This window comes from Suncus etruscus, chromosome 1 (assembly GCF_024139225.1).
Source record: "Suncus etruscus isolate mSunEtr1 chromosome 1, mSunEtr1.pri.cur, whole genome shotgun sequence".
NCBI lineage: Eukaryota > Metazoa > Chordata > Mammalia > Eulipotyphla > Soricidae > Suncus > Suncus etruscus.
In genome coordinates this window covers 154,487,352-154,505,316 of record NC_064848.1, presented here as the reverse complement: position 1 = coordinate 154,505,316, position 17,965 = coordinate 154,487,352, and the positions used below count along the sequence as shown (strand labels likewise).

General features: G+C 38.5%; 1 pseudogene; it reads right to left on the bottom strand.

Annotated features, from left to right (window-relative positions):
- Nucleotides 1-1,105: 1,105 nt before the first annotated feature.
- Nucleotides 1,106-1,619, bottom strand: LOC126021601 (60S ribosomal protein L12-like; annotated as a pseudogene).
- Nucleotides 1,620-17,965: the final 16,346 nt, after the last annotated feature.

The following is a 17,965-nucleotide window of genomic DNA, read 5'->3' as shown; positions in this document are numbered from 1 at the left end:
CTCTTTTCAGGGATAGTATGTTTTTGTTGGGTTTCAGTTTGGTTGACCTATCAAGTGTTGACAAGGCCGTGTTGAGGTCTCCCACAATTATTGTGTTATTATTGATGTCTTCTTTCAGATTTGTCAGTAATTGCATTAGATAATTTGTTGGTCACTCATTGGGTGCATATATGTTTAATAGTCTGATTTCTTCCTGTTGCACATATCCCTTGATTAGTACATAGTGTGCATCTTTGTCCCTTACAACTTTTCTGAGTATAAAGTTGGTGTCATCAGATATTAATATGACCACCCCAGCTTTTTTAAGGGTGTTGTTTGCTTGGATGATTTTCCTCCAGCCTTTGATTTTGAGTCTATGTTTGTTCTGACTATTTAGGTGTGTTTCTTGTAGGCAGCAGAAGGTTGGATTCATCTTTTTGACCCATTTTGTCACTCTGTGGCTTTTAGTTGGTGAATTTAGTCCATTGACATTGAGGGAGATGATTGTCATGGGATTTAATGTCATCTTTATAGATAAGTTTGCTGTGTTTGTTGGTCTCTCTTGTCTTAAAGTATACCTGTCAGTTTTTCCTTTAAGGCTGGTTTTTCATCTGTGAAGTTTCTGAGCTGTTGTTTATCCATGAAGTTATGTATCCTTCCTTCAAACCTGAATGTGAGTCGGGCTGGGTGCAGTATTCTTGGTGAGGCATCCATTTTATTCAGTCTTGTCACAATATCCCACCACTGTCTTCTGGCCTTGAGAGTTTTTGTGACATATCTGCTGTAAGTCTTAGGGATGCTCCTTTGAATGTAATTTCCCTTTTTGATCTTGCTGCTTTCAGTATTCTATCTCTATCTGTGGGATTTGTCATTGTAACAAGGATGTGTCTTGGGATGTTTTTCTTTGGATCTCTTAGCTGGTACTCTTCGGGCATGCAGGATTTGATTGCATGTTGTCTTTAACTCTGAGAGTATCTCTTTGATGATGTCTTGACTTTGACAGTTGATTCTTCCTGGAGATCTCCTGCCTGGGCCTCTGGGACTCTTATGTTGTTTCTGTTGAGTTTAAAAAAGACTTCTATTTTCTTTTTTTTTTCCAGCAAATACCTTATTGAAGCATTTCTTGGGATTTCTTAACTTGCTGGGCATTCTACTGCACCACTGTTGATGTAATTAATGATGTCATGAGGGTGACGACCATCAATGTTGCAGCCTACAGACTGGGCTGTGCCCAGGATCTCCTTAATAGTGCCAGAGAGCTTTCAGGCTAAAGACCGGTGCCTCATCTGGCTGGGGATGTTGACAATCTCATCGAAAGTGATATTGCCGCTGTGTTTGATATTTTTTTTGCTTTTTCCTGTCTCGGGGAGGCTCCTTAAGGGCTTTGATGATGAGCACAGAGGCAGAAGGCACCACCTCGATCTGGGCCTGCCGGTTCTGGATGGTCAACTTGACCTTAAGCTCTTCCAATCTCCAGTGGCCTTGGCGATATCATCACCGACCTTTTTCGGAGACAGACCCAAAGGCCCGATTTTGGGGGCCAAGGCTGACATGGCCCCGACTTACCCACTGGTGCATCTCAAGTAGATGACTTTGACTTCATTGGGGTCGAACTTGGGCAGCATGGCAGAGGTGGATGGTGTCAGATGAACCCGGATTCAGGACGACCAAAGAAAAGTTGCACCTTGCCCACCTCCGAGCCGAGAGCAAGACTTCAATTTTCATCTGTCCACATTCCTTGAGTACTTTTTCCATTGCCTGATCATTTGTCTTAAGGTTCTTTTTCAATTTCTTCTGCTGTGTTGAGTTTTTCTGCATCCCATGTTCCAGCACGCCAATTCTGTCCTCAGCTGCTGTTACCCTGCTGGGAAGCCATCCACTAAGTTTTTCAGTTGATCTACCATGTTTTTCAGATCTGTTATTTCAGTTTGGAGTTTTCTGATTTCTATCTTTATGTTCTGTTCAGATCGATCTATGCTTTCTTTGAGTTCTACAAACATCTTCCATATTTCTATTCTAAACTTCTTATCTTGTTTATTCTTTCAAAAAACCAACTCCTGGTCTCATTGATATTCTGTATTGTTTTCTTAGTTTTTATATTGTTTATTTCTGCTCTGGTTTTTATTATTTCATGTCTTCTAGTTGTGTTTGTGTTTCTTTGTTGCTGTTGTTCCAGCTCCTTAAGATGGTTCTTTAAGCTGATAATTTTGTTTTTTTCCTCTTTCCTGACATAGGATTCTATTGTTATGAGTTTACCCAACTTTTGCTGTGTCCCACGTTTTGAATAGTTGTTTCTTCATTGTCGTTTGTCTCAAGGAATCTTTTTATTTCTTCCTTGAGAACCTATTTGATCCAGCTGTTTTTGAGTAGCATTTTGTTTACTCTCCAGGTGTTGGATTTTCTCCATTGCTTCTTTTTACAGTCAATTTTGACCTCTGTTGCATAGTGATCTGACATGGTACTTGTAATGATCCTTACCTTCGTGATTTTATGCAGGTTAGATTTGTATCCTAAGGCATGGTCTATTCTGGAGAAGGTTCCATGTGGACTTGAGAAGAATGTGTACTCTGCTTTCTGTGGGTGGAGGGCCTTATATAGGTCTATTCGCCCTAGTTCTTCTAATTTTTCATTTAGGGCTCTTATTTCTTTGTTATTTTTCTGTCTGGTGGATCTGTCCAGTATTAAGATCTCCTACTATTATCACATTTCCTTTCAAGTGTTTCTCCAGTTTTGCAAGCAGATGCCATACATATTTTGCTGGCTCTGCATTAGGTGCATAGATATTAATCAGTGTTAGCACTTCTTGGTCTAGTGTTCCCCTGATCAGTAAGTAGTGACCCTTTTTGTCTCTGATCACTTTCTTGAGGTTGAATGCAATTTGGTCTGATATAAGAATGACCATCCTGCTTTTTTATATTTCCATTGACCTGGATAATTGATTTCCATCCTTTTATTCTAGGCCTGTGCCTATCTTGTACTTGTAGGTGTGTTTCTTGTAGGCAGCAAAAATCTGGTTTATGTTTTCTAATCCAGTTCTCTAATATGTCTTTTGTGTGTGTGTGTGTGTGTGTGTGTGTGTGTGTGTGTGTGTGTGTGTGTGTGGTTTTTGGGTCACACCCGGCAGTGCTCAGGGTTTATTCCTGGCTCCGTGTTCAGAAATTTCTCCTGGCAGGCACGGGGAACCATATGGGATGCAGGGATTCGAACCGATGACCTTCTGCATGAAAGGTAAACGCCTTACCTCCAAGCTATCTCTCCGGCCCCTAATATGTGTCTTTTAATGGGAGAGTTTAGTCCATTAACATTTAAGGAGATTACTGACAGAGAGGGTTGTTGCACAGTTGTGTTGTTTACGGTGGTTGTTGTTACAAACGGGGATTTGGATTGTGTAAGTCATCTCTGAATAGGTCAGTTAGGGTCGGTTTTGTTTACGCAAATAATGCGAGTTCATTTTTATTTGAGAATGATTTTAGTCTTCCCTCTCATATGAATGAGAGTTTTGCTGGATAGTGGACTCTAGGTTGAAAATTTCTTTCATTCAGTCATTTAAATACCGTATGTCATTCCACTATTTTCTTGCTTGAAGTATTTCATATGGGAGATCTAGTTTGGTTCTAATGTTCCTTCTTTTGTATGTGAGGGTTTTTTTTCTCCCTTATTGCTTTAAATAGGTAGCCCTTCTCTTTGTTTCTTGCCATTTGAATTACTATGTGTCTTGAAGTTGGTTTGTTGGGGTCTATTTTGTTGAGGACTCTTTTCATCTCCTGGATTTGCGCAGAAGCATCTTTCCAGAGGGTGAGAAAATTTTCCACTATTATTTCCTTGACTAATTGTTCTTCCCTTTTCCCTGTTTCCTCCCCTTCTGGTATATCTACAATTCTTAGATTTTTTTATTTTGTATTTGTTCATTAAATACTGGACTTTTACTTCCAGTGCTTTTCCTTCTATTTCTTTGTTGGCTTCTTTGTTGTCTTTTGTTTGCAGTTTATCTTTGAGTTGTTCTGTGTGATTCTCGAGCTATGCTATTCTGCTCTTCTGGCTTTCTATGGTTCTATGTATTTCTTTTAACTCTGTTTGTATGGAGTCCTTCATATTTTGTAGCAATTATTGTTTAATTTGGTTAATTTGCTCGTCTATTGATTTCTTGTAATCTCTGGCCAGTGTGTCTTTCATTTCTTCAAGCATGGCTTGGAATTCTATTCTCATGGCTGCTTTTAGGTCTTCCTCTCTTGGGTCTGTGTGTTTTGGTAGAGTTGGAAACTTGTTCTGATTTCTTACCATCTCCCCTGTTGTTAATGTTTTCCTTGGTTTACCCATCTTTCTTTGTATTTATTGGATTGGCTTGGGGCACAGTGCCTTCAGGTTTCAGCCCGCTTTTGCTGGGTCCCTTCTCAGGGTGTAGCTCTATGTGAGTATGTTGGGTGATGTCGCTGAGTTTTGGTCCTTCCCTCGTCCTCCAGACAAGCCTGGTCAATCGCCACCCACTTCCTGCCAGACAGTGCAGGTTCACTCAGCTCCCTTGAATGGGCGCCTTCCTCCTGATCCTGTCAGCGACCTCCACACACTCCCTCTGGCCTGTCCCTGGAACTCAGATTCTCTTGAATGGGCGCCCTCCACACGCTCTGGTCGGAGACCTCTACACACTCCCTCTGGCCTGTCCCGGGAACTGTCGGCGACCTCTACACACTTCTTCTGGTCTGTCCGAGGAACTCCAAACTTATCCAGTTTTAACTGGATAAAAACATGGTAAATGAAACTTATTAGTGGCACTAGTGTTAGGGAAAAATTTTTTAAAGATAACTAATTGAAAAGAGTTTATGTATAAATAATATATCCATGAAAACCAAAAAAATTTTTTATAAAATGGCACTAAGAAGATTGAAACACTTCTTGGAACCTTATGTAAATGTAAGATATGTATGAAGAGAGGCTCTGATAGGCATAATCAACCATAATTTAGATCTTGTTGATGATCTAAAAGGTTTTCACACTTCAAATATGTTCTTATAAATACAATTATCAGTAGGCCTACATATTATGACTGTAGAGATAGGGGTAGCCTTCTAACACCAAGCTGAATCACTGATAATGATATAATCTTACCCCACAAACTCCAGTCTACCTTAGCATTCCTTAGAACATCCTCAAAGTTAGAATAGATAATATTTAAATCTGGATGTTAAGTTGGCTTCCCATGATAACACAGGTTTTAAAATTTCACATGAGTTACTTTGTGTGGTTCTTCATTTTTATCTATGAAGACAACAGTGAAAATATTCTTAAGGAAAAGGAATAAAGTTACAATAATTGTTCTTATAGAATTTTACAGATATAAATTTGAGGTCCCTCTCTGAAACACATTCCCTAATTTGTATTTAACAGCTCACAGCTCACAAAGCACTTTTCTGTCTGTCTCAGTGTGTTCTGCAGCTTCCCTTGTGAATTTTCCTTGTGCTGGATGAGTATAAGATTGTGAAAACATGCCTCTCTACTGGGGGGACAAGACATTCACACTAACAGTAGATGAAAGTTCCATTTTTATCATATCCCCTCCAACACAGGATTGTTCCTACTACTACTACCATTGTCACTGTTGAGATAATATTTTATTTTTATCTTAATTTGGATTCCCTAACAGAAGTGATGCTGAACTTTTTTTTATGAGCCTCCTTTTTTATGAGCTTCCTAGCCATCTGTCTGTCTTCCTCTGAGAAGTATCAGTTCATTCTTTCACCTCATTATTTGACAGGGTTTGGGATTTTTTATTTTTTTTAGTACTTTATATGTCCTGGATATCAAAATTTTATATAATGTGTCGAATGCAAATACTTTTCCTTTTAGTTTTAGATAGTGTTCTTTTGCCTTTAAGAAGCTCTTTTATTTATTTTGGGTCTGCACCCAGTGGTTCTCAGGGGTTACTCCTGACTCTACACTTGGAACTTACTCTTATCAGTGTTCAGGGGACCATATGGTTTTTTGTTTTTTGTTTTTTTTTTTGGGGGGGGGGCCACACCTGGCGGTGCTCAGGGTTACTCCTAGCTCTCTGCTCAAAAATAGCTCCTGGCAGGCATGGGGGACCAGATGGGATGCCCGGATTCAAACCTTAGGTCCTGAATTGGCTGCTTGCAAGGCAAACGCAGCTGTACTATATCTCTGGCCCCTCAGTGGACCATTTGGGATAAAACCCAGGTCAGGGGCTAGAGCAAAAGAACAGCGGGTAGGGCATGCATGTAACCAACCTGGGACCAACACGCATTTGATCCCTTGTATTCCATATGGTTCCCTGAGTCTGTCAAGAGTGATTTCTGGCAGAGCCAGGAGTAACCCCTGAGTGCAGCTAGGTGTGGCCCCAAAAAAAGCAAATAAAAATAAAACTCATGTCAGCTGTGTGCAAGGCAGGTGCCCTCTCCACTATACTATCTCTTAGTCATACAGAAGCTCTTTAATTTAATGTAGTTCATTTGCTATTTTTGTATTTTTTCTATTGCTAGTGGTATCAGATCACTGAAGGAAATTTTAAAATCTAAATCTTGGGGCAGTTTGCCTACATTTTCCTAAGTGTATTTTATAGTTTCCAGTCAGATCTCAAGGTCTTTAGTACATTTTGAACTGACTTTTGTGTAAGATGTTCAATATGGATCCAACTTTAATTTCTTACACACAGTTATCTAGTTTTCTCAGCACTCTTTGTTTAAATGACTATATTTACTCCATTTCATGTTCTCAGCCCCCTTACTTAAAATCAACTGCTCATATGTATGAATTTTTGTACTTGGATATTCAATTCTAACTCATTGATCAGTGAACCCATCTTTATTACAATTCCATGGAGTTTTTACCATGATGGCTTTATATCACAGGTCCGAATTAAGTAAAGAGCTACCTCGTGGGGCCGGCGAGGTGGTGCTAGAGGTAAGGTGTTTGCCTTGCAAGCGCTAGCCAAGGAAGGACCGTAGTTCGATCCCCTGGTGTCCCATATGGTCCCCCCAAGCCAGGGGCAATTTCTGAGCGCTTAGCCAGGAGTAACCCCTGAGCATCAAACGGGTGTGGCCCGAAAAACCAAAAAAATTTAAAAAAAAATAAAAAAAAGAGCTACCTCCTAATTTCTTGTTTCTCAAAGCTGATGGCTTTGACTACTTGTGGTCTCTTTTGTTTTTATTTTATTTTTAATAGATAAAAGCACCATGATTACAAGTGTGATTGTAGTTGGGTTTCAGTCATAAACAGAACACTCCCCTTTACCAATGCAACATTCCCACCACCAATGCCCCCCTCCCTCCTCTTTTTGTTACATTTATTCCTATGTACTTTATTCTTATTTATTCCTAAATTTTAAATGGGATAGACTGTGATAACTTTCTCCTTTAATTTATTTTTTTTGTATATAAGAATACTACCATTTTTGTATATTGACTTTGTAGCCAACTACTTTGCCATAATGGTGTATTGTTTCTAGGAGTGAGAATACTTTGTTCAAGTTATCATATAATATATTCTTTTAAAAAAGAAAGCATACACCTTTGGGGTCTGAGATAGCAGAGTGATAGTGTGTTTGCCTTGCATGCAGTCAATCTAGGACAGAGATGATGGTTCAAATCCCAGCATCCCATATGGACCCCCAGCCTGCCAGGAGCAATTTCTGAGTGCAGAGCCAGAAGTAACCCCTGAACACTGCCGGGTGTGGCCAGAAAACCAAAAAGAAAAAAGAAAAAAGAAAAGAAAAGTTCCTTCTAATATACTGAAAATAACATAACAACTAATAAACAGTTAAAGGTATGACTTGGAGAAAGTGCCTTAAAAGGGTTAAAGGATGAGTAATTGAACATATCTATTAAATAACTTTAATTTTCACATTTTACTCCCTGCCAAATGCTTTAGAGAATACAGAAGAACAAAAAGAAAGAATGGTTCTTCATCACATAAAAATGAGTATTTACAACTAACTTTTACACTGCTGAAACTTCTACACATACCTCAAGTCAAGGGCCCATGCAGCATAATTTTGTCCACTCATATGTCTGAAAAGTTAGGACAATTGATTGATGTTGGAGAGCAAATTTTTCTACACTTTTGTCCACAGGGAGAACTTCATTTGTTATTCTGTATGGAGATGCTAGATTTGGGAGGTCCACACTGGCCAGGCAGGTAAGAGGGGCCTTGAAAAAAGACCAACTGTATAGAGACCACTTTCAACCTCTTCAACTTCAATGTAGAGGGTTTATAGAATCCAAGGAAATGAGTCTGGAAAACTCATTTTTAAAAAGTCTGGCCTGGTGCTCAGATTTTGTCTCATCATTCAAATAAGTTGCTCTTTATCTTCGATGATATAGATGAGTCATATTGGACATTTATGAGTTCTGTCCTCACTGGAGTCAGTGCACAAACTATTCAGCAGTTTTCTGATGAAAACTATCCTTCTTGAGTAATTCTTGCTGATTACTGCCTGGTTCACTAATTTGGGGAAGTGCATTCTTTTTTGAAGCTGTTGCATTGTGTAAAAATAGAGGAGTACTACGAATCTGAAAAAAATGATTATTTTCACAAATAGATTTAAGATGAAAATTAAGCAAGTAGAGCAATTATATTGGTTGAGCCCAAAACTCTGGGCCATGTTTTTTATGCCATAGATGACCTATCTAGTCTGCACTTGCTTGAAGCAATAGAAGGATCAGACCCAGAAAATCTTACTGACATGCCAGACCACTGTGGCCTTCTGTCTCAAATTCCTTTTTTAGATTCTACCCACTGAGTCTCTTACAACACAGATGAGGGCTTTGTATTCTCTAGCTGATGAGGAAAACTGGCAAACAAGGAAAGATCCTCACTTTTTTTTACCTTCAAGAGGCACAGGTTAGATAAGATTGCTAATTCCATTCTCTTACAGATGAGTATCCTTAAATATCTACCTGTTGGGGACTGTTTCGAATAATTAAAAAGCCCTCTCACTAATCAAAATGGAGTCTCTGAAAGTCTGAACCAAAGTGCTTAAGTAGATGTGGCCTTTTTGCCCTTGGACCCAAAGAAATAGAAATAGCCTAGAGCTAGGGAGTCACTAGGCTCCAAGATGTCCTTGTAAAGACAGGGGTCAAAAGGCCCAAGCTGAGATTAGATTTTGTATTTTGTTGCTCAAAGATAATGTGGATCTCTACACTGATGATAACCTTATTAACCTTGGAAAATCAAGATGTTCCCGTGGAAAGTTACAGCCATTCCTATTGTGCCTCGCCCTACTCTCTTTGTTTTGCATTATCTATAAAAGGTCTATTTTTCCCTTTATTAAATGGACTCCTGGTGGGAACCCTTCGTCTCGAGTCTCTTTATTTTCCCAGTCCCTCTTCTATTTCAGGCCGGATTCCTCTTCGAGAACTGCGAATTACTGACGTGGTCCCCAGCTTTACCCGCTAGTCGGGGGTCCCTGGTGGGCCACATCAACCCACCTCTTTGCCCTACAGATTCACCCATAGGTATTTCAAGGATTACATACAACAATATCTATATATTGTGATCCAGAAAGAATAATGACATTTTAACCTCAAAAGAAAGATATATAAATGTTGTTTGGATAAAACTGGGTGAGAGATAGGTTTATGGAATCAACCACATTTTCCTATTTAGCTTTTTCAGTAGGGACTAAGCTATCTCTGAAGAAGTGGAGAGTTCAGGATTGGTGTGAGGTAAACTTATGGAATCATTTATCTATCGGGCCATACTCCCTGCAGTTGTTCTACTGCTTGTATAAAATTCAGGATCAGAAATCAGTCACAGACATTATGGACAAATACCATGGAAGAAGGATATTTATCCAAACTGATGTGGAGTTCCTGGTCATTACTTTGTGCATCAAATTTCTGCTACACATTACAGTGTAATGAGACATTTCAAGCAAATGATATTGGACATGGACATATGTAGATAGTCACTGGGCCTTCTCTAATGCCAGGATTGCTATGATAAACAAAAACAGACAAGATTATTTATCATGGATTGCATAAGAAATCCAGTGGAAAAACTCCCCAGAGAAATGAAACTTAAAGATGTTGATAATTAAAAAGGGTTTCCCGAAATCAATTCAATGAGAGAAAATTTACAGGTGGACACTTCTCAAAATAAGTGGGAATTAAGCTCCCATATTAATCTATTTCTCTACATCCACCTCAAAGATCCAAGAACTCAACTTTGAAAAGACACCAGCACTGTTATGTTCATTGCAGCACTATTCACAATATCTGGAAATGACTCATGTGTCCAAGATCAGATGAAGAAATAAAGAAACTTGGTAATATATACACTGAAATACTACTCATCTGTAAGAAAAATTAAATCATAAAATCTGCTGCCATGTGGATGGACCTGGAGAGTGTCATACTGAGTGAAGTTAGAAGAGGAGGGGCAGATAATGAAAGATCTCTCTTACAAATAGGATATGAAGAAGCATAATAACAAATATAAAGGCAACAAAAACTGAGAATTTTTCTTTAGTAGGAAGATTAGTACAGAGATGGGAGTGTGATGGGGAGAATAACTAAAAACACATGGGATAATGGTGGAAGGAAGTGGACACATGGGTGGAGGGTGTGGTGCTGGAATACTTCGTGTATAAAACCCCATTACCATTTTGTAAACTCTGGTATCAAAATTAATTTTTTTTTTTGGTTTTTGGGTCACACCCGGCAATCCTCAGGGGTTACTACTGGCTCTATGCTCAGAAATCGCTCCTTGCAGGCTCAGGGGACCATATGGGATGCTGGGATTTGAACCACCATTTTTCTGCGCCTAAGACAAATGCCTTACTGCTGTGCTATCTCTCCGGTCCCCAAAATTAATTTTTTTAATTTAAAAAAGTAACAAATTTAAATGCGAGGTTGGCAACTGTGATATAGATATATAAAAGAAAAATCACATGGTGAATAATAGATTGTTTTATATTAAAAAGAGAAAGAGATATCCAAAATTATTTTAGATTATCTTAGATTTCTGGCCAGAGAAACAAGAGGACCTTCACTGAGTCAGACTGAGTAGTCAGTATTGACCACTATAAACATAATTTTGTATATTGATTTCAGTTCCTTTAAGATATTTAAGAAAAGATGTCAAGAAGGTATAAAATAAAGCTCTTGTGAGGCTGGAGATATAGCACAGCAGTAGGGCATTTGCCTTGCACGCAGCTGATCCAGGACTGACGGTGATTTGAATCACCATATGAATCCCATATGACGGTGATTTGAATCCCATATGGTCCCTGGTGCCTGCCAGAAATTATTTCTGAGTGCAGAGCCAGAAGTAACCCCTGAGCACTGCAGGGTGTGACCCAAAAACCAAATAAATAAATAAATTTCTTGCCCCTAAAACATATATCAACAAATGTTAAAAATTTAAGTCGGGGAGAGGAGAAAAAAAAATTTAAGTCATGTACAATATATTCCCTGAACATGTTGCAATTGAATAATAAACCAACAACAATTAAAGTTGGAGAATTAACAGTTGTGCAAGAATAAATAATCTACATAAAAAAATAATAAAAAAAATTAGAAAAAAATTTTTTGTTTTTTGGGCCACACCCTGTGATGCTCAGATGTTACTCCTGGCTATGCGCTCAGAAATTGCTCCTGGCTCAGGGGACCATATGGGAGGCCAGAGGATCAAACCCTGGTCCTTCCTAGAGCAGCCACGTGCAAGGCAAACGCCCTACCACTGTGCTATCCCTCCAGCCCCGAAAATATTTTGCAATGACTAAATAGCATCATATTTCAGAATTTGTGGGAAGCATCTAATAAACTAGTAGAATAAAATTTATACCATAGATTTGTATATAATGGGGGCTGGGATTAGGGGTTGGGGGTCATAACTGGAAGTGCTTAAGGGCTATTCTTAGCTCTGTACTGGGAGATCATGCAATTCTAGCATCAAATCAGGCTCTGCAGTACACAGAAAAACATCTCTGTACTAAACTCCACTCTCCATCTCATAAATAACTATATTTAAAAAATTAGAAGCTTACCAGTACTTACCTATTACAATGAAAAAAGAACATTGATATGATTACAATCTAATGAAGATATAGCACAACATAAAATATATATTACAGTTTCTTATAAAACTGATTGAATTTAACAGATTATGTACATGTTCCTTTAAACCCAAAGGAGTTTAAAACACGTATTCACTCAAAAACCTGCATTTGGATGCTAAACATTGGCATTATTCATAATACCCCAAACTTGGAAGCAACCAGAATTTAATAGGTAAATGAATTTTAAAATTATGCTACATACAGATAATATAAATTGTTTAATGTTTCAAATAAATAACCTATCAAGGCATAAAAAGAAATAGATGGGACAAGTATTATACAAGTAGTAGAGAGCATCCCTAGCATGGATGACATTTGCTTTTGATTCTGAACTCTCTGTGTGGCCCCTGGGCATAGCCAGGTATAACCCTACTGTTTCCTGAACTGTGATGGTGACAATTCTAGAAAGTCCTCAAACCAATGGGTTCAATCATTTAACTATCAGATCCACATCATTCATACCACTAGCAACAGGACAATAGTAGCTCCATGGTCTACTCAGCAACACTGAGTGTTGGGTCTTATAAAACACAATTAAAAAAATAACAAGAAGATAGAACAAGATAAGGCATTTTCCTTGCATGTAGTCACTTCAATGCAACCCTAGTATTATATCTGGCTTCATATAATCCCCTGAGTATTGGTAGGAGTCATTCCTGAGCATAGAGCCAAAAACAACCCTATAACAAGTATGCATACCTCCCAAGAAAAATTTAATAAATACATACAAACAAGTAAAATGGATGATGGAGAAGCTCATAGCCTTTCAATTATGTATTTTTTAATTTGATCCTCAGCACCTTTGCATGAGATCCCTTGCATTCTTCATCACCCCACCTCAAGGCTTATCCTGAAATTTTATCTTTGCATATTATTTTGAGTACTAGTTTGACTACTTCTGAACAAAATGCATCTTATATTGTGCTAGAGATCGAAGTGAATCCTAAATAATTTTATGAAATATTGTTATCAAAACAATATTAATTTATTTCAACCATATTTTCCAAGTTTTGGTAACAATCTTTCTCTTTTTTGTAAATCTATCCCAACGTGTTTTATTCTTTTTAATACTATTATATGCAGTTTTTTTTTTTTGAGTGGGGCCCACATTTAGTAATGTTAAAGAGCCACCCCTGCACCCCTGATTTTGTGCTCAGAGACCACACCTGGCAGGGCCTAAGGGACTATATGTGGTGATGGGATTTGATTCATTGCTACAGATAAAGCCACAATTAAGGTAAGTCCCTTTACCTGTGTACTATCTCACTAGTCATGGAGTCCTTTTATTTTCTTCTTTTTGTTTTTGTTTTATTGGATCACACCCAATGATACTCAGGTCATACTATTAACTCTATTCTCAGAACTCACTTTTGGTGAGACTCAGGGTACCCTATGTGCATAGAAAGGTGTCAGAAGCTAGGCTAGACCCAATGAGCAGAGGACTCCAAACAATTTTCCCCTATATATAAGCATAGCATGTATACAGCACTTATTTTGCATGAATAGTAGGATAACTCAAAGTTTAGAATGCATCCTGTTTAGAATGGATCACACCAGTAAAAAATACTTATTTTAATCTTTCGTGACTACACAAAATTTCATATAGTGTTTTACCTATGTGTTTTTTCTATATACCTTATGGTTTCAGGCCTGATATCAAGGTCTTTAATCCATTTTGATTTGATCTTTGTGCATGGTGTTATATGGGGGTCTGAGTTCACTTCTTTTGCAAGTGGCTAACCAGTTGTCCCAACACCACTTGTTGAAGAGGATTTCCATGCTCCATTTTGGATTTCTTGCCCCTTTATCAAAGATTAGTTCATTGTATGTCTAGGGAACATTCTCTGAATACTCAAATCTATTCCACTGATCTGAGGATATGTCATTATTCCAATACCATGCTGTTTTGATAACTATTGCTTTGTAATACAATTTAAAATTGGGGAAAGTAATGCCTCCCATATTCCTTTTCCCAAGGATTGCTTTAGCTAATTTGTAACAAATGAATTTCAGGAGTGTATGATCCACTTCCTTTGAAAAATATCATGGGTGTCTTTAGAGGGATTGCATTAAATCTGTACAATGCTTTGGGGAGTATTGCCATTTTAATGATATTGATCCTGCCAATCCATGAGCAGGGTATGTGTCTCCATTTCCTGTGTCCTCTCTTATTTCTTGAAGCAAGCTTTTGTAATTTTCTTTGTATAGGTCCTTCAGCTCTTTAGTTAAGTTGACCCCAAGATATTTGAGTTTATAGGGCACTAATATGAATGGGATTGTTTTTTAATGTACATTTCTTCTCTATCATTATTAGTGTATAAGAAGGCCATTGATTTTTGCATGTTAATTTTGTAGCCTCCTACTTTGCTGCATGAATCTATTTTTTCTAGAAGCTTTTTGGTAAAAAAAAAAAAACCTTTAGGGTTTTCTAAATATATTATCATGTAATCTGCAAACAGTGAGAGCTTGACTTCTTCCTTACCTATCTGATGTCCTTAATATCTTTTCTTTGCCTAATCACTATGGCAAGTATTTCTAGTACTGTATTGAATAGAAGTAGCGAGAGAGAGAAGCCTTATCTTGTATCATATTTTAGGGAAAAGGCTTTTAGTTTATCTCTTTTGATAATAATATTTGCAATTGGCTTGTGTTAGATAGCCTTAACCTATTAAGGAAATATGTCTAAAGAAATTTTCAAAGGAGATAAACATGTCCCTTTAAGTCTTTTGAAACAGTCTGCAGGGGTTGGTAAAACCTGGAACATAGCTTCAGACTGCAACATGGTCTTGTGGAGTCTGAAAAATGGCTCCCAGCAGTCATATATCAGGAAATATCTTCGAGCTGGGGGCTTCTCAGAAACTGAACCTGGTAACAAGCAACAGCCCATAGTGAAGGGATGTGGGGGGAAGGAGGCTGCTGATAGAAATCAGCTCAGCAGCTCTGTAGCAGGAGTTTACAGCATGCAATTACATATTCCATTGCTATCTGTGGACATAAACATTATATTAGCAAGCATAATCAAGTAGAAAAATAGATTAGAATTTTTGTTATGACATTATCTTAATGAGCACTGTCTTCTGAGTCTAATATAGTATAGCATTGCAATATGGAACTAGGGCAACCAACCTATATCTACAAGCATCATTGTGGACAAAAAGATCAAGGAGTTATTATAGACATAGTAAAATTAAGATATTAAAACTTCTTATAGCAAGCACTGTAGTGGGAGTCTGTCTTCCAAATGTATTCTATACCAATTTCTTTGGATAAAATCATTAGAAAATTACTATAGACATCTATAAAGAGTAGATGATTTGACAACTGATCGATGTAAACAGCTTTATCTGTTGCTGAAAGTCACTTTGAAGTACAGGGAAATCAAGTTTTTGTTTCTCCTCTTCCATTCAGTTGTTTCTCTTTTCTTTGCCATATTCTGGGGCTAGTGGTGTTCAGTAAAACTACTGTACTTCGTACAGTTATTCTAAATACCATAAATAAATGATATCATTCTGTATTTATCCTTATTTTTCTGGCTTACTTTAGCATAATATCTTCATGTTCCACGCATGTTGTTGCAAATTGCGTGGTGGCATTATTCATTATAGCTATGTAATATCCACTGTATATATGTAACAAATCTTCATGATCCACTCACCTGTTCTTGGGCATCTAGGTTGATTTCAGGTATTGTACTGCTGTTGATCCCTCTCCATTGGGACTTTATCTTTGGCTTCTACACCATCAGTGACCTCAATAAGCTGCTGCAGATTGGGAGGGCAAGGTCTTCATACAAATCACCTTTAGTAGAAGAAAGGCAGTGGGCATTGGCATCTGGGACACTGCCCAGAGTATTTAAATCTCTCCTCTTCAATGCCTTCTCCTGTCCTGCCTGAGGGCACCTCTACTACCGTGGGTGGTGGGCAACTGTGCAAAGGCAGGGGGTGAATTGGCAGAACCTATTAATTGAGAACATATTGGCTCCTTCTCACTGGAACACTGGCAGATACATTAGTAGCTTTTAAAGCCCTCTCCCCTTTCACATCAAACTCCACAGTCACCCCATCTCCAACACAACACAGAAACTTCCTAGGATTATTTATATTAATAGGTGTCCAGTGAACAAAAGAGTCTTCTTTGGTGTCATTTCTATTGATAAATTCATAACCATACCAAGATTGAACAATTTGAAGTGCCCAAGAGTTGGGTTGCAGAAATGGCTTGTTCATCTGACTCAGGGCTCTGAGTATGGAGGTATCTCTGGTTGAGCCGTTTTCAGACTGAGTCTGCAGAGATAGTAGCCAGCTCATCATCCTTAGAGATAGGTTTAGTGCCAGTAGTAAACAATAAATTATCAGCCCTCGGAAGGCTGAACTTGTCACCACTGAGAAGGCACTCACCCCTCTTGGGGCATGTACAAGGGAGAATTTCTAGGGGCTCTGGCAGTACAATACAGAACAAGAAATGTAGATGGATGAACCAGAGCAACATGAAGCTGTTTACAATGGGGACCATGTACACTGATGTTCCAGTGAAGGGCACTGCACACTCAGTCCAGCTCTATAGGGTCATCATGGTGATTATCCACCAGAGGGTCAAGTCACTCACCATCACTGGGGGTCTTCTGGTGTACCTGGGATCACTTCTGACAGAAGTTACTGTTCAGGTACCAGTTGTGACATCACCCCACTTGCCATATTTCCAACCCCAGCTAAAGAGATCTGAAGCAGGGTAGCTGCAAAGGATTAATAAAAAATATATCCAGTCAGGAGACAATCTTGGAGTTGATTACCTTGTGGCCTCACTCTGCCTGCCAAGCCAAAAAACAGAAACCTCTTTTTATTCTAAGAGTACAAATTCAACCAGGAGGGAGGTGGGATGAGTGAAGTCTAAATGGATTTTTACAAGTCAAAGGGCTTGGTGAAAAGAAAGAGAAAGTTGGGAGAATGAATGCCTTTGTTTTTTGGTAAAATCAGGGTGTTATTTAACAGTTGAGGCCACTCTCACTTCCTTTCAGACCATTTATCAGGGAGACTTAATCCTTCAGGGAGACTTAATCCTTCAGAAGATTCCATTAGTTATGCCTCCCTTGCTAAGGGTATGAGGGTGTTTTCCATAATCCAAGTATGTTTTTAAAGAGCAAGAAACCATGAGCATTCAAGTTCTGAGCATAAGTGAATACTGAAGTCACATATAATCTGATACTGGGTGAGTAGAGGGGGGAAGAGCTTGGCCCACACGATTATAATTACTGACAAGTTCAAAATCTGCAAAATGTTAGATGGATACCTGAGGAAGTACACATTTTGTTCAATTTTGCCTGAATAACTTCTTCTTGTCATAAAGCAGTGGTTCTCAAATAGTGGGGTGTGCCCCCCCCACCGGCGGGGGGAGCACAAGGCTCTGTAAAGAGGGATATGTTTGACCTTGGCAAACACTGTCATAACAAGCTATGCCCAGTGTTTATGTCTCTGGAGCTGAGAGTTGCTGTGTCCTGCTTCAAACCCCGCTTCGAAAAGCTATGCATTGCAAAATGTGCTCATTTTAGCCATTAATCCAGACATCACCTCTGATTAAAAAATCAGCTCAAATTATTTTATATATTTTTGTTTTGCATGTTAAAGTTTTTAAATAAAGACACTATTTACAGACGCACTGAGGACGCGAAAAATGTTTTCTTCTTCGGGGGGGGGGGGCATGACAGAAAATAATTGAGAAGCACTGTTATAGAATCAATCTTGTTCTATCACAGACCTCAATTGTTTATATCAGGTGACCAACATTGTGGAAGGGAATCTTCTTTACTCAAAGTCCACTATGGGATTAATTCTGTGGAGTCTCAGCTTGCAGTTTCATACAAGAAATCAGACAGAGCCCTGGAAGAAAATGCATCATTTTGGCCAGGGAGTGTTGAGCAGT